Consider the following 17,941-nt stretch of genomic DNA (forward strand, 5'->3'; position numbering starts at 1 on the left):
GTCTATTTCATGCATAGAGTAATATTATGACAATGAAACTGTAGTTGTTAAATTTTTCGTCGAATTTTACATAAAACTCTGTTTTCCAGACTTCGTTATTATAAGTACTTTCATTATGCAAAAGGATTTTTCAATCAGTGTAGCTAATAAAAAGATTAGTGGTTGAAACTCTCTCGTATCTTTGTTCCCTCGATTGCACGCTCATCAAGCCACGTTTACAATCAGTCGAAAGACGTTGTCATATGTCGCACGTATGTCGTACGTACCAATCACAACCTCACATGTGGTGTCTTCAATAAAATTATGTTTAAATTAAATTAGCTACACACATATATATATATATATATATAATTAATATATATATATAGTTAATTTAATTTATAATATATATATATATACATATGTCATAGGACGTTAAACTTGCACATTCTCATTATTTTGTTCTAATGCAAATATTTAAATTTTCAACATAGAATACATATATATACATATATATATTAAATGTATGTATATATATTATTTATGATCGAAAATTTAAATATTCATGGTTAAGAATCAAAATAATAAGAATTTCCAAGTTTAGGTATATATCCGGGTATCGGCACTTTTACTTTAACTACTAATATGTTATTGAAAAAGCAACATTTCTTTATTGTACCAAAACTTATTTGCAGAATCTCATTTGTATTTATACGGTAATATATTTCCTCTCCTAGCACATTAAAATGACAGTGCACAAGGTGAAAAATATAATTCTTTACAAGGATTGATTGCCTATTTTGTAAATTGATATACAGCCACAAATAAACTTACTTCAGAAACATCTGTATATAATATATATAGTAATACCTGCAGTAATATAAGTCATAATAATTACACGCACTCTCTCTCTTTCATTTTGTACACTGTTATTGTAATTTATTATGAGAGAAAATATATTATCACAATACAACTACAAATAAGATTACTACAATGACATTCTAGAAAAGATTCTGCAAAGTTTTGGTGTGAAAAAGAAATATTGTTCCTTCAATAAGTCTAACATATGAGCAGCTAAGTATGGCTAATTCTGTTACATTGCCCAAGATTCAAATAGAGGAGACAGCAATAATGAATTCACACTGGTATTTATCGCCCTCTAATCTCGCATAACAATAACATGATGAGACTTACATATCAGCGAATTTATTAATTATCTTAGCTAAAGAAAATCTGAAATAAAATGATGCGGTACGCGCCGTCAGTTGTCTGCGATTGTTATCGTAGATGGTACAGAGAGACACCAGTCACACATGATGCTCGTTTTAGCGCTGAATTATCCGTTACATTTTTCACTTATATCTCTGCAACCAGTAGAGATATCGACATCAGTAGCAAAGCATTACATTGCACATATTCTGTTTTCCATGGATTAGTAGTTTATAAGGGTAAGAATAATGAGCATTCGTTAATTAGCGTGGAAGTGCGTAGGCCTTGCCTCGTGCCGCTATCCTAATCCATAATTCGAATACTCATTATTCGTGTCGAATACTCATTATTCGTGTCATTAGAAAAAAAATTTAAGAGTCACCGCCAGATAAGCAGGGTGAATAAGAACAAACATAAACTTATGCCCACGCAAGAAAACAAAAAGAAGATGAACAGTTTTAACATGGTTTCACATGTGAATTCATATATGCGGTTATCAAACCATACATTTTATTTGTTTTAATCTTTTCGGAAACCAAAACATATAAATAAATAAAAAGTAAAACTTGGAGTGAAAAGAACTCTTTTTTCAGTATGTGTGCGTGTGTGTGTGTGTATGTTTGTACAATCTGTGTGATGTAACAATCTGAATATTAGTACAATACAAAAGTTGCGAATATTATATGAAGAATGTTGTGTACATGATAATAATAAGTGATAAAAGAATATATGAAATACACATATATATTATTGACATAAACATTTTGATTAATTCAGCATTCAACTTATTAATTTATTATCTCACAGTAGTGATGCGAATTTGGTGACGAGCTTGCACGAAAATTTTTCTCGCCATGCATGCACATACAGCCGGCTCGGTCTTCGGTGTGAGTCACGCGGACGCGATCGGCAATCGTCGGCGCGCCGAGCGAGAGAAAATATCATTCTCTCCTTCTCGCTCTCGTTCCCGCTCAGCGAGCGAGTCTAATTCTTTCTCGCCTATAACCTGAATCGCGGGTGCGACTGTTTCTCTCCTCTTTTCTCTATGACAATACTGAAAGTTTTCTCTACTCGGTGCGTCGAAATTATTATGTATAATACTTTATTATTAATATTATTATTTGTAATATTTATTATTTGTAATTTTATTTGTAATTGCATAATAATGCTACAAATAATACAAATTTTTACAAATTTTATTTGTAAAAGTTTGTACCATTTGTAATATTATTTCCAATAGTATTAATAATATTCGATGTCAGGAAAATGAAATATATGTTATTAATTATGTTGCGGAGGCGGGCAAGGAGGTTTACAGGTTTGACTATTGAATTGTTTAATATTTTAAGAATAATTTTAAGTTGTACAAGGATTGTTGTAAAAGAACATTTGAAGTTGTAAAAGAATCAAGAAGTACAAAATGAAACCACCTTTATTTTATTACAATACCCTCTAAATTAACAAATATTCTTCGTACACTATAAAATAATCTCAAAAAACAATTATAACCGTGAAATTTTTTATCTGCGTGAAAAAAAATGCATAAAATATATCTGTTTCATCGCTCTAAATGAAAAAACTCTCAGAACAATGTCATAGTTGTTCAGTGCACTACTCAATAAAAATATAATGTTTGTATGTTTGAAGAATATTTGTTAACTTAGAGGATATTGAAATAAAAGCAAGGAGGTTTCATTTCGTATTTCTTGATTCTGTTACAATATTCTTTTATATTTCATATTATATCCTTGTACAACTTAAAATTATTCTTAAAATATTATTAAACAATTCAACAGTTAAAACTGTAAACCTGCCCGCTTCCGCAAAATAATTAATAAAATATTTTTCATTTTCTTGGCGCTGAATATTATTAATACTATTAGAAATATTACAAATGATACAAATTTTATTTTAAAAAATTTGTATTATTTGTAGCATTATTATACAATTACAAATAATAAATATTACAAATAATAATATTAATAATAAAGTATTATGCATAATAATTTCGGCGCGCCGAGTACAGAAAACTTTTCAGTATTGTCATAGAGAGGAGAGGAGAGAGAGACAGTCGCGCTCGCGATTCAGGTTATAGGCGAGAAAGAATTAGGTTCGCTCGCTGAGCGAGAACGAGAGCGAGAAGGAGGGAATGATATTCTCTCGCTCGGCGCGCCGACGATTGCCGATCGCGTGGCTCACACCGATAGACCGAGCCGGCTGTATGTGCGTGCATAGCGAGGGAAATTCTCGTACAAGCCCGTCATCAAATTCGCATCACTGTCTGACAGTTTTCTTAAAAAAAAAAAAATATGCAAAAGAACGAATATCTGACGGCGGTATCAGGGGCAGGAACATATCCAGCCGGTGCGGGAAATTTTTTTATCTGAGTCAATGCAGGACCATAATAACTTCTCCGCCGGTGCGAGGGAATGGTGGTCGTTTCCTTTAGAAAATTCGCAACTGCGACTTACGGAAATCGAGGACCCCAACCCGCCGGGTGATGAGTCCGTACACCGTCGCCGCCGCCAGATATTCGTCTGCCAGCTCTAAAACTTATTATGTATTTGCTAGAGAATTATAACATCAAACATTTGAAAGTCTCTTTTGCGAAACTCTATCGCATTTCATTAATACGCAAATAGATTGAAATGACATAATTTTTAATTAAATAGATGTTTGTATTATATATTTACATTTGTATTATATATTTATTTATAAATTGTCCTATTTGTGTCGTGTTTGGTGTCTTTTTAATGGTAAAACATCTCATGAAGCCATTGCAATATTTTTTAAACGAATAAAACGCGAAACATAAAAGTTGTAATTTTCATGAAGGTATTTAAAGTCGTAAGTTCACTGCTACGGAGAGATTCCCGATATCGCGAAAGCGAAAGCGAGAACGAGTAAAGAGCAAGCGAGATGTCACTATGAAAAGCGATACGTAAACAGATCGCCGCGAGCTTCGGCACTTTTCGAGGAAGTGTCATCTCGATTCCTCATTTCTCGTTCTCGCTCTCGCTTCTGCAACGTCGGGAATCTGTCCGTAGTAAGGAACTCAGGCATTTAAATATTTTCTAACATGAAAATTACAACTTTTACGTTTCGCATTTTACCTGTTTTAAAATAATTGCAATGGTTTAATGAGATGTTTTATCATTAAAATAACATCAAACACGACAGAAATCGAGCAATTATTGAATAAATATATAATACTAATATTGAATATGTAGTCAGTTAAAAAATATGCGATTTGTATCGTGTTTAATGTCATTTTAATGGTAAAGTTGTTCTCTTAGCCATCTCTCTTAGCCATAGCTACAACTTTCCCACCGATAAGTTGTGAAGTAAATGTTTATTACTGCTACAACTGTTAGATAAGAGTGTTAGTGACACTTACGAAACGAACTCATGACAGAGATTCTCCACTGTCTCTACACAAATGCATATTGTGCGAGTTAGTATATTCGGTGATATACAGGGTGCACGATTTATCTGAGGACATTGAAATATCTCGAGAACTATGCATTGGATAAAAAAAAAGTGGTAAATGAAAGTTGTTAGTCTCGAAGGGGGACATCCAATGATACCAAACTCGACCTCCCACCCCACCCCCTGGGGGTGGGGGTTGGGGGCAACTTTGAAATCTTAAATAGAAACCCCCATTTTTTATTGCAGATGCGGATTCTACGCCACAAAATACGTAAATTTTGTCCGAAACTTTTTTTTATTCGTGATAGATGGCGCTGTAATCGCAAAAAATTATATTTTCCGCAATTCTCCAGAAATGATCATTGGATTGAGAAATAAAAAATACCTGTTCAATATTTTTAAAGAACATAATAAAAGTTATTCCCCTCCCATCCTCTCGGGGTAGGGTGGGTGGTAACGTTCAAATCTCAAATGGGAACCCGAATCGAAGAGGGAACTGCTCGACGCGCCACTGTGGGTGTATGGCGAACTACGGCTTATTATAAAAGGCTTATTATCCCGCAGATATGCTTCTATCCTGTGTACAGGATAGAAGCATATCTGCGTCATTTGAAAAAAGGATCAATAAGTGTATTGAAGTTGAAGGTAAAAATTTCGAACACTTACTCTAATTAATTGAATAGTGAGAGGCAAGGGGACTCACATTAAAAAAGCACCCCGATCTGTGAGAGGCAAGGGGACTCACATTAAAAAAGCACCCGAAGGGAACATAAAACTACTACGTCCTCGTCGTTGTTCCTGTGTAACGCTAAAAGTAGTTTCTCGGAAAAATTCAACGCTATCTATCACAAATGAAAAAAATTGTTTCAATAAAAATTTCACGTACAATCTAATTCTGCAATGAAAAATATGGGTCCCCATTTGAGATTTGAACGTTATCACCCACCCTAGCCCGAGAGGATGGGGGGGGAATAACTTTTATTATGTTCTTTAAAAATATTGAACAGGTATTTTTTATTTCTCAATCCAATAATCATTTCTGGAGAATTGCGGAAAATACAATTTTTTGCGATTACAGCGCCATCTATTACGAATCAAAAAAAAAGTTTCGGACAAAATTTACGTATTTTGTGGCGTAGAATCCGTATCTGCAATAAAAAATGGGGGTTTCTATTTAAGATTTCAAAGTTGCCCCCAACCTCCACCCCGAGGGGGTGGGGTGGGAAGTCGAGTTTGGTATCATTGGATGTCTCCCTTCGAGACTAACAACTTTCATTAACCACTTTTTTTTATCCAATGCATAGTTCTCGAGATATTTCAATGTCTTCAGATAAATCGTGCACCCTGTATACTACTGCTCCAGTGGTACAATGTGTCGCGTAATGATGTCACTGACACAATGATATATATGTATATGCATTTGGGAAACAGTGAAAAATCGGTGTTGCGCGCTGACTTCGTGCGTGCCGCAACATATAAGCAGCTCGAAAAAAACGTCCGACGAAAGCGTTACGACGTTACGCATGATAATGCGAATAATCAACTAACAAATATAAATAATAATCCATATCGCGAGCCAAAGATGATGGTAAAGAAAGTGGAATGCATAAATCACCTGCTTCGTAATCTGTGCAGGAAGCTGAGAATCGTATCACAAACGACTCAGCCAAAAATGCAAAGAAAACGTGGCTTTGCACAAATACGAAATGTTGTAGAAAACAACATTGTAAATATGCGAAGAGAATTGAGAAAAGCAGTCGCTATACGAAATAAAGAAGGGCGACCTCATTATTACAAGGTTATGGAATTATAAAAAGATATTTTAAATATTCCTAGCCATATTTATGGTGAGCATAAACGATGTAAAGAACGCGGTCATACATGCACAGATGACCGCGACGAAATGGAGAAAAATTATGTACCATTTTTGAAGTTGCACGGTCTGTAAGTGAAAATAGAAGATGCTTTCAGATTTATAAGCGCTCATTCCGATAGCTTGTTATGCAATGTAACAAATAATCGTGCAGAATCGTTCAATTCGATAATCTGCGAAGACATCGGTGGAAAGCGCATTCATTTTGATGAACGAGGCTCTTACAATGTCAGAATTGCAGGAGCAGTATTTACGCAACAAGTTTTAACGCAAGTGCATAAAGACATGTGCAAAAGCATCCCTCCCGTTGTCGAGAAATTGGAAAAAGGATGATAGATAAAAGTTGTGAAAAACAGAGAATCTCGACTAGTAGATGGAAGATAAAAAATATAAGACGCGTGTCGGGAGCAGATCGTTATTACGGCCCGCAATCGCAAAAACCAGATCTTCTATTTGAAGTATACGAGCAATTTCGAAAAAATCATTTGGAAAAGTTATTCGAAAATAGTAGAGGCAGAGAGAAAGTTGAATGCAATATGAAAGGTCAAAATGAATCCGAATTATGGCATTCATTGAGACGCGAAATGTTGACGGCATTCAATTTTGGAACCGTGTGCCACATGAGACCAACAACGTCTTGCGCAGGGACTGTAAAAAATATTTTGTTTCCTCCGTTTATCGACACCGTAGCCATGAAATATGGTCGTGAAAACGAAGAGAACGCAACGAAAGAATTGAGCGCAAAGCTGAATAAAGAAATAAAATTTGCGGATTATTCATTGATGATGAAAATCCATGCTTAGGTGCTTCTCCTGACGGACTCATTGAAAAAGATGGTCTCGTCGAAATCAAATGTCCTTTGTCAGCTGAGCATTTAACAGCAGACGAGGCTATAAAGACATTGCCTCAATTGAGAGGCATTTTTGATAGAAAAAATCCTGATGAAATGAATCGGAATCACCGATATTTTTATCAGGTTCAAGGGCATTGAATATAACGCAGCGAGATTACTGCATTTTTGTTATATGGACGCCAAAAGGTTTTAAAACGTTACGTATTAACAAAGACGTTGCTTGTTGGAAGAATAAAATGCTGCCCTATTTGACACGCTTCTATAATGAATGCATGCTTCCGAAAATCTTGGACAACCGCCATAATAGCCAACTGCCAATTAGAGATCCAAGATATATAATGGAAGCTAAAGAACAAGCATGCAAAAATTTATTAGTCGAAAAACTAACCGACGAGATATAGAAAGAGTAAGCATCCAAAAGAGCAAATGATTAAAATAAAATGTTTTGCAAACTACTGCTTCTCTAGATTTGGAGCAAGATGACGATTGTGTCATTGTTAGTTACTCAAATGACAAACGAGATCTAACAACAGATGATGTGGTGAGACATAAAAAAATTCTGGGTAACATGATTACTCCTATTTCTTTCGTGAAAGAAAATGTCTTGCCTAGATGCAGCAAGTTAAACGACGAATCGTTGGATCGATTTTTACGCGTCGTAAGAGAAATTTCTGCATTTGAAACATAAAGTGTGCTATATTTAGAATTACCTCATATAATCGTAGCTAGTCAGAGCAATAAGAGCTTACAGATCATTGAAGGTAATTGCAGTGATCATTGGCGATGCATTTTCCTCGATGGCACCAAACTTCGCGTGTACGACAGTTTACCTAACTATATGTACGATAAGTTGGTAGCTAAAGAGAAAAATTATATTCATCGCCGTTATCCGCAAATAAGCGAAAGTAACATCATTTTTGAAAATGTTGATACACAACCGGATTCCACGTCTTGTGGAATTTATGCTGCAGCTTTTGTTACAACTATAACTTTAGGCGAAAATCCTTGCAATGAAAAATACTCCAAGGATGTATTATGCATGAGACAACACTTTTTCAAAATTATAGATGGCAATAGACTGCTGCTTTTTCCAAGGCGATAAAAAATTATTCTTAAAAAAAAACTTCGAAGAAATATCTTCGAGAGAAAAAATGTCTTGATGCAATGTGTACAAAAATCGGCGAGACGACAAAAAATATATAGGTTGCGTTCTTACAGGAATGAGCGATGGAGGAGCCCATTCCATATTCTCTTTTATATAATACCCAGCAAACACAATATTACATGTAACGTGTATGTTAGTTGTCATTTCCTACTCAACAATATAACAGTTACATTGTTGAGTAGGAAATTACAACTAACATGCACGTTACATGTAATATTGTGTTTGCTGGGTACTGTCGTGGTATATTTTATAAATATTTGTAAATTTATGTGTATCATTAAATTATACAAATATATAAATAATTGTGTAATATGGCTAAGAATTTGCATACCATACTTTTTATTAGCCTTTTACTTATATTGATTCGAAAAACGAATCGTACCGAAGAATGAATATGTATAAATTATACGTATAATTTACATAAAACAAGTTTTGTAAATATATTATTTGCATGTTGAATACATGCAAATTCCTCTGAGAATGCACCGAAAAAAAACAGCGAAAACAGTGTGAGTCAAATTATGGAATTGTATTCTAAATATGTGTGTGACAAAAATAGATACCAATGTGCTGTAAAATCGTTTGTATACTTGTACAGGACGATAAAACAGTAAAACTTCAAGATATCTTATGTCTCAACACATAGAATACAATGCAAAAGGCTTTTTATTTCTCACTATTATTTTTATGCGTGTTCTAAATGATTGCTTTATATATAGACTATATTTCGATATGCAATGCGAATATTGAAGAACTATAATATATATTATATATATTATATGTTTTCATAATGGGTGCGTTCAGCGGAGAAAACCGCTCAGTGAGCGATTAGTGACTATTGGTCCTTAAGGCTCGTCTACATTAGCTGTAAGAGTAAGGCTGTAAGGTTGCAAGACACGAAATGAAATATTTTCATTCGCTGACAGCTTACGTTACAGCCTTACTCTTACAGCTAATGTAGATGAGCCTTTACATTCAGATCAATAACATTGACGAATTACTCTACAGTTGCGCAACTGTTGAGTGTCGTGAACGCACCCAATGTATATTTTCGCAATATATGTGGAAACGTGTCTATATGTACATATCGATAAATGTTGATAACGAAACTGTAAGTGTTGGTATTACCGACATTATTAGTTCCGCTCAGATGAGGGCGCAATTCCACTGGAGTTCGGTCGCCGCTTTAGGATCCCCTTAATATATCATTTATCATCAATAGTTTGAAGATTATTAAAAAGTTGCTTATCGGTAACATTATCGGAAAATAAGATTATTTGACGAATTTATTTCTAAAAATTATAAATTAGCTGATGTTGATCACCCTAGAAAGCGAAAACGTAAGTAGAATATAAAAGTAGAAATGATGTTTTCTATGTTGTAATCAAAGAATTGACTATTTACTACATCTAAAAAATTAAATGTCCAACTGTACATACCAGAGACGGCATAACGTAAATAATAAGATTGGAATATAAGAAGGAAAAGTTCCCGTATGTTTTACAAATGACTCGTCACACATGAAGTGTAAGAATGCATTAGATGTCCCAGTTAGTCTTGAGGGTTAGTCTTTTGAAAAAAACCTCGTTTAGAGCGATGTTAGATTATATTTTACTCAAAATATTTTCCATCGCTAATTATAATTTTTTTCCACTTTTCTGACAATAAGTGAATTCCGCAATAAAAAAATGTTCATCCTTTGAAGTAGTCCATTCATTAATTCGTTTTTTTTTTATTTCTTTATATGCTTTGAAGTGCTTTGAAATTAGCAGGGCTATGCTACATCGGTCAAAATAAGTGATAATCTGAAGAAGCACAGTCTGGTGAATACGCGGCATATATAACTAAGACTTCCCATTGAAATGCCGACAACGTATCTTAAACTGCTTTTGTAATATGTGGTCGAGCTTTATCGTGGAACAAAATGATTTTGCGTTTTCTTGAAACTATTATTGGATATTTCTGGCTCAAAACACGATTCAAATTAATTAGTTGTTGGTTATGCTTAATAGTTGTTATTAGTTATTGTTGGTAATAGTCAATGACTATTTGATTCAGTTTCAGATCAAAATTTACGATACTTCTTTCACATCCTGCCAAATGCTCAATAAAACCTTACCATATTTCCATTGATGATATATCTTGAAGTCGATGTTGATGATTGACTCGGATTTACTCACGATTTTTTACGCTTAAGGTTATCATAGTAGATTTATTTTTTATCGCCAGTTATAATACGTTGATACAAATTCTTCTTTTTGTGACAAGAAAATAATACAGTGCAAGTGGTTAAACGATTTTGAAGTCAATTCGGACAATTCATATGGAATCCAACTGCCTTCTTTTTGAATATTTTCCATTGAATGCAAATGATCATAATCGGTTGATTTGTCAATATTTATTGCTTCAGTTAACTCTTGAGACATTTGAACCGAGTTTTCATCCAACGATGCAATTCGACATCTTCAAATTTTTTTGATTGACTTGAACGTTCTTTGTCTTTCAAATTAAAATCATCATTTTTGAACCATCGAAACCTCATATGTTTTATTATACTAGGTGCTCAACTAAGTTTCCGGGGTTTCACACATGGATGGCGCTAACGACACATGTAGTCGACATACATGTCTGAAGTTGTGTTTTTTTTATAGTTTGGACATCTGTTAACAATAACCAGTCGTAATACCAACACATATCGCAACGCAAAAACATTTTTTCTAACAACGAAGATGTCGAGTTTTGTGCCAAATAAACAGCATTTGCGGGAAGCTTTACTTTTCTGCTTTAACTTGAAAAAAAATGCAGCTGAAGCACGTCGTTTGCTTGAGGAGGCCTACGGCGAACATGCACCATCGGAAACTACCTGTGAAGATTGATTTAAACGCTTCAGAAGTGGCGATTTCGATACTGAGGACAAGGAGCGCTCTGGAAGACCAAAAACAATTAAGGACGCCGATCTGCAAGCGTTACTGGATGAAAATGATACGCAATCACTAGATCAACTTGCGGAGGCATTAAACATGACTCGTCAAGGTATTTCCAAACGTTTACATGCCATGGGTAAATTCAAAAAGAAGGAAAATGGGTGCCGCATGAGTTGACTGAGAGACAGATAGAAAATCGAAGAGCCACTTCCGAAATTTTGCATTTGTGGCATGAAAGAAAGAGTTTCCTGCATCGAATTGTTACTGGCGATGAGAAGTGGACATATTTCGAGAATCCCAAACGCAAAAAATCGTGGCTTTCACCTGGCGAAGCATCAACATCGACGGCACGGCCAAATCGCTTCGGAAAGAAGACAATGCTCTGCGTTTGGTGGGACCAGAAAGGAATCGTATACTATGAGCTGCTGAAACCGGGCGAAACTGTCAATGGGCATCGCTACCGACAACAACTGATCAATTTGAACCATGCATTGCTCGAAAAATGGCCAGAATGGGACACGAGATACGAACGAGTTGATATTGCAGCACGACAACGCTCCGTGCCATCGCACTTTCATCGTCCAGGACACTATCAAAACGCTGAAATGGGATCTGCTACTGCATCCGCCGCCGTATTCGCCAGACCTGGTCCCTTCCGATTATCACCTGTTCCGGTCGACGACGCATGGCTTGGCTGAGCAATACTTGGCCAATTTCGAAAAAGTGCAAAATTGATTGGATGAATGGTTTCAGTCCAAAGACGCGTCGTTTTATCGTCACGGTATTTATGTATTGCCAGAGAGATGGCAAAAATGTGTAGCTAGCGAGGGACGATACTTTGAATAAACCATTTTTTATATTTCTCTTGAAATTTTACATTTTTCATTGATTAAAAAAACCCGGAAACTTAGTTGCTCACCTAGTAATTGATGAAGCAGACTCAGAATCAGTTTTTGAGATGACTCGGTGATTTCCGGCAGCTGTTTTCTTCAAATCAATATAGTAAAATAATAAATGACGAAAATGCTCTTTGGCATCTTTAATTTTTAACCACATTCAAAAGTGTAGTCACCTTTACGAATGCTATGTGCTATGCGAACATGATATGTGTCAAATTATTTGTAAAAATATCCAATCTTTTTTCATTTTCCATTTTATTTTATTTCTTTAAATTATTATATATAATATAATTTAAAACACTCACAACGTGTAATCTATGAGTGATTTATTGTCGAAAATCTTACTTTCGTGTATCACGTTTGTAGCTTACAAGGGAACTATCGGAACCATCGCTTACCGATTTTTATAATTTGGATATGTCATAGAGCATTAAAAAATATTAGACCCTTATGTTTTTAATGATATAGCTCAACGGTTAAAGATAGAAACAATCCTTAAAAAACAGACTTTTTCATTGTTTGTAATTATTCTCTAAACTACAGTGTACATGAAAAGATGTTTTACACAAAAGTTGTAAATTAATTTATACTCTTTAAAACGATTTGCTAAAATTTAAAAAAGAAATATAGAATTATTTTTTTAAATACCTCCTCTCCATTTATTAGCTTTTGTAAATTTTTAAATATTTGTAAAAAGAAAAATTGAATAATATCAAATTTATCTGTCGCTAAAGGTTATCCATGATACTAAAAAGTGGTCACGATTGAATTTTTAGAAAACGACATGGCAACATCGTACTATAGGTATTACGCTGTACAAGTAGGTAGATATCGTTAGATTTTGCGGTATTTCTGTTTATTTGTACTATGCATTATAACTGCTTATGCAATTTTCTTTATATAAGAAGATTAAGCAAATGAATCTTAATGATATGGTATGAGATGACACAAGATATTACTTGAAATAAAAACGTGAACATGAATAAATTTGCATATGTAATAACAGTAATAAATGTGTCTGTGTCACCGCTATTTATAGAAGATTCTATTTCCTGAGTTCAATATGTATGAGATCAATAATTACTGCAATCTTAAATGTAAATCAATAAATCAAGGTGAATCAAGATGAATTAAAAATAAAATGAAATGCATGAAATAAAGAAATACAGTTTCTATTATCTCCACAAGAAAAAGTAAGCATGTAATGTGAAAATATAAAATATCATAAACAATTGTTGATTAAAATATGACGAGAGGCTTAATATAAATTATGGAATAATAATCTAGAGAAACACAGAAAGAATATATAAGAATAATAATCTAGATAACTAAGCGTGATTAAACATTTCAAGCAAACTAATGCACAGCATGTGTTGTTATGTTTGCTGTATAACATTGAAATAGAATACATCACTGAATGCAGCACTATAATTACTCATATTAAGCAATCCGATATACAAATCAAACGTTCAGCGATATACATATATAATGTTGACAACATTATAATAACAACTACCCAGTGAAAACAGCTTAGTTAAAATGATATCAATATGACATCAAAACATTGTTTGTTGTTATTGCGTCAAAAAAATAATTTAATTTGTTGAAAAATTGACATCAGGTTGATTAACGTTATACGCGATTAAATTTCATTTCTCATTTCAAAAAAAGATATAAATAGTTGTTTAGATGATGATTATAATGTTATATGACAAAAATGTAACCCACATCATGTTGACATCAAAATGACTATAGAATGATGAGACTTATTCTTTTATTATTTCAAGAGAAATCTCCGGCATTGTTTTGTTTTGTCGCTCTATGTGCCGGCGCTCGCATCAATATGATGCGAACGCGACTGAACGCGACAGCTTAGTAAATATACGTGTGCAGGGAAAAAGCTTATACGAAAAATAAGTTATTAAAAGTTTGTTCGAAAGTTTACCATATTTATCGACATGGATAAAAGACCAATAAGTATGACTTGTCTCTAGTAAGTATGAATATATTATTTATTTTCTGTACAACATATTATTATTTGATAGTCTATTATAAGTTATTGAGGTTAAATTACGTTAATTGATATTCTCCACATGGTAAGTGAGTAGTGACATTGTTACTGTTTAATTTATTATGAATTAGGTAATTATACAGAATACCTTCCTCACCTCCGATATCGACGAAAAAATATTTAATCGACGCGTTTTTGCAAGAGAAACAACTTTTCTATTTGAAAAAATCGTCGCTCTGCCTTGTGGAGCAAAATATAAATTGTTAAAGTTGAGGACAATTTAGGTTAGGAAATCTGTCACGGAGGCGACAGTGGTGGGTGTATGAAGTTGGCACCCCGTTTTTCGAAATTTATAATTTTGAAAGTTGTTCCAGATTGTTCTGACTTTGTACTATATTGTTCCAAAGTGATATTGCTCCATTCCAAACGGTTTTCGAATAAAACAAAAAAAATGATTTTTTGAGCTGGCACCCCTTTTTTCGAAAATCGAACATTTCGATACCGCTATAGATTGTTCTAGTTGTTCCAAAGATTGTCCCAAAAGGACAAGTCCGTAAGATGAACTATAAGTCCGAAATATGAAAAAAAAATTTTTGACAATCTACCGGACCAAGAGTAAACTTATACTATCTTTCTTGTTCCAACCGAGCCCTTTCTGTTCTGAATTATTCCATGCTTAAAAATTATAGTTCTTAAGTATGAATCTCGTACCATCATCCGTTCTGCCAAAATTCGAAAAAAATCGACTTTCCAGCATCCGATGTCAAGAGTAAATACATGCTTTCTTCCTTGTTCCAACCGAGCCCTTTTTGTTCTGAATTGTTCTAGGCTTAAAAATTATAGTTCTTAAGTATGAGTCTCGTACCATCATCCGTTCTGCCAAATTCGAAAAAATCGATTTTCCAGCACCCGACGTCAAGAGTAAACATATGCTTTCTTCCTTGTTCCAACCGAGCCCTTTTTGTTCTGAATTGTTCGAGGCTTAAAAATTATAGTTCTTAAGTATGAATCTCGTACCATCATCCGTTCTGCCAAAATTCGAAACAAATCGATTTTCCAGCACCCGACGTCTAGAGTAAACACATGCTTTCTTTCTTGTTCCAATCGAGCTCTTTCTGATCTAAGCTGGTCTAGGTTTATGAAATATGGTTCTAGAATATAGATTTCGCATCGTCATCCGTTTTTCCAAAAAAATTCGGAAAAGAATCAATTTTCCAGAACGTGGGTGTTTATATTCCAGGTGTTTCAGACCACCCGGTTTACTTGATTTTTTCATAAACGCGACATTTTAGAGAAAAATGTTTTAGACAAAAGTTATTCAAATTAGTTGGTAGAAAAGATGGTGTAAAAAATTTGAGTTTCCATTTAAGATTTTTATGTTGATCTTGACTAGGCTTTTCAAGCTCATTCCAAGGTCAAATTTATAGCATCAGTAAATAGATTCTTTGAGGCCCTATAACTTTAGTCTGAAACATTTTTCTTCAAAATATCGCATTTACGAAAAAATTAGCTGACCCGTGTGGTCTAAAACACCCGGTATATATAGGCAATTGGAAACGGCGAGTTTTTAAAGTAAAATGTTCGTGAGTGAATTCTAATACGATTTTTCCTTAATGAAAACTTTATACGAAACTTAGATTTTGGCCGATATTCATAGTCAGATTTTATATTTAAGACCGTCTTAAGTTCATGTTCAAATATTCTGTAGCCAGTGAAATGATCCGTTCAGCATCTGAAGATGAACTTAAAACGATCTTAAATATAAGACCGGACTATGAATACAACCCTTTAAGTAAGTAATAATAGGAGATTTTTTAATGTTTAGAGAAGAAAAGGGTAATGGTAATCATCTAAGCGCGAATTTGCATAAGACTGGTGAGAAGTGGAAGAATCGAGATCTATGTACTTTATTGCCTATAATGATGATTTAACAATAATGGTGTAATATCAATCACTTGTGTCTGGCATTATTCAAATCACGTTTTTACGGCTAATAGGATAAGTATATAATGAGAAACATTCACGCAACATGTGTTAGAGAGTGGTATATAATATTATGAGATTTTTTATATAAATTTATTTATAATGGTATATATAAAGTATTTATATATATAAAATAATAATAAAGAATATATATGATAAGATATATCATATTTCTTTGGCTTTATATTACACAATAACACAATAACATTGCAATAGTATCAATCTCTTTGCACGACTGTTTTAAAAATATTTTATGTTTCTTGCTATTTCATAAACCTAGACCAGCTTAGATCAGAAAGAGCTCGATTGGAACAAAAAAGAAAGCATGTGTTTACTCTAGACTTCGGGTGCTGGAAAATCGATTTTTGCCGAATTTTGGGAGAACGGATGGTGGTACGAGATTCATACTTAAGAACTATAATTTTTAAGCCTAGAACAATTCAGAACAAAAAGGGCTCGGTTGGAACAAGGAAGAAAGCATATGTTTACTCTTGACGTCGGGTGCTGGAAAATCGTTTTTTTCGAATTTTGACTTCATGATCGTCTTGGCCATTATCGTCATCATTTAATTTAGGCTCAGATTCAGACTCAATATTTTTATCTTGTCTGGTCCTACGATGCCAGAGAAAGGTCTTTGATTTAACTGAAAGCCCTTTATGTCACCTAATAAGTATCTATCTAAGACTTAAGTCTAAGACTAGTCATATAAAGCCCCTTCTACAGAGTAAGCCATCTGTTGATTTCTTTTTGAAATTGTTATTAAAACTACACCGTTCAATATTTTTCAATGATTGTTGCTTTATTGAAGAGAGTACATCTTCCGATTATTTATGGAAAACAATCTCATTAAAATGACTGCAGCGGGTGGCTTGGCAGTAGCCCATCCTGTTAACCCAATTTTGTAGTACATTGTCGATTGTTTGTGGCTCTATTTCGCGAATAGCTCGATGGATGTTTTCCTTAAGTGCGTCAATTGTTTGTGGATCGTTGGAGTAACAACGGTCTTTAACATTTTCCCATAAAAAAAAGCCCAACGGCGTCAAATCGCAGCTGCGCGATGGCCAATTAACGTCTCCAAAACGGTTGATAACACGGTTACCGAACTTAGTGCGCAAAAGATCGATCGATTGACGGCTGGTGTAGCACGTTGCGCCATCCTGCTGGAACCAAATCCTGTCCAAGTCTAAATCGTTCAATTGCGGCCACAAAAAATCAGTTATCATGTCTCTGTAGTGCACTCCGTTTACCGTAACGCTGTTGCCTGCTTCATTTTCAAAGAAGTAAGGACCAATTATGCCATCACTCCAACACTCACACTAAAAAGTTACTCTTTGAAGATGCATTGGCTTCTCAATGATTACGTGTGGATTTTTGGAACTCCAAATACAGTTTTGTTTGCGGTCACAAAAAATACATAATCTCCGAGATAAAAATGAGCTTCGTCCGAAAAGATGATTTTGCGACCAAAATCGACGTCATTTTCCAACTCATTTAAAGCCCACACAGAGAAGCGACAACGAAGCAGATGGTCATTTTGTTTCAACTCTTGAGTGAGCTACACCTTGAATAATCCCAAGTATTTATGCAATATTCTCCTCAGAGAAGTGCGACTAGTG

Source organism: Harpegnathos saltator, unplaced genomic scaffold, assembly GCF_003227715.2.
Source record: "Harpegnathos saltator strain DR-91 unplaced genomic scaffold, Hsal_v8.6 scaffold259, whole genome shotgun sequence".
In the NCBI taxonomy this organism is placed as follows: Eukaryota; Metazoa; Arthropoda; class Insecta; order Hymenoptera; family Formicidae; genus Harpegnathos; species Harpegnathos saltator.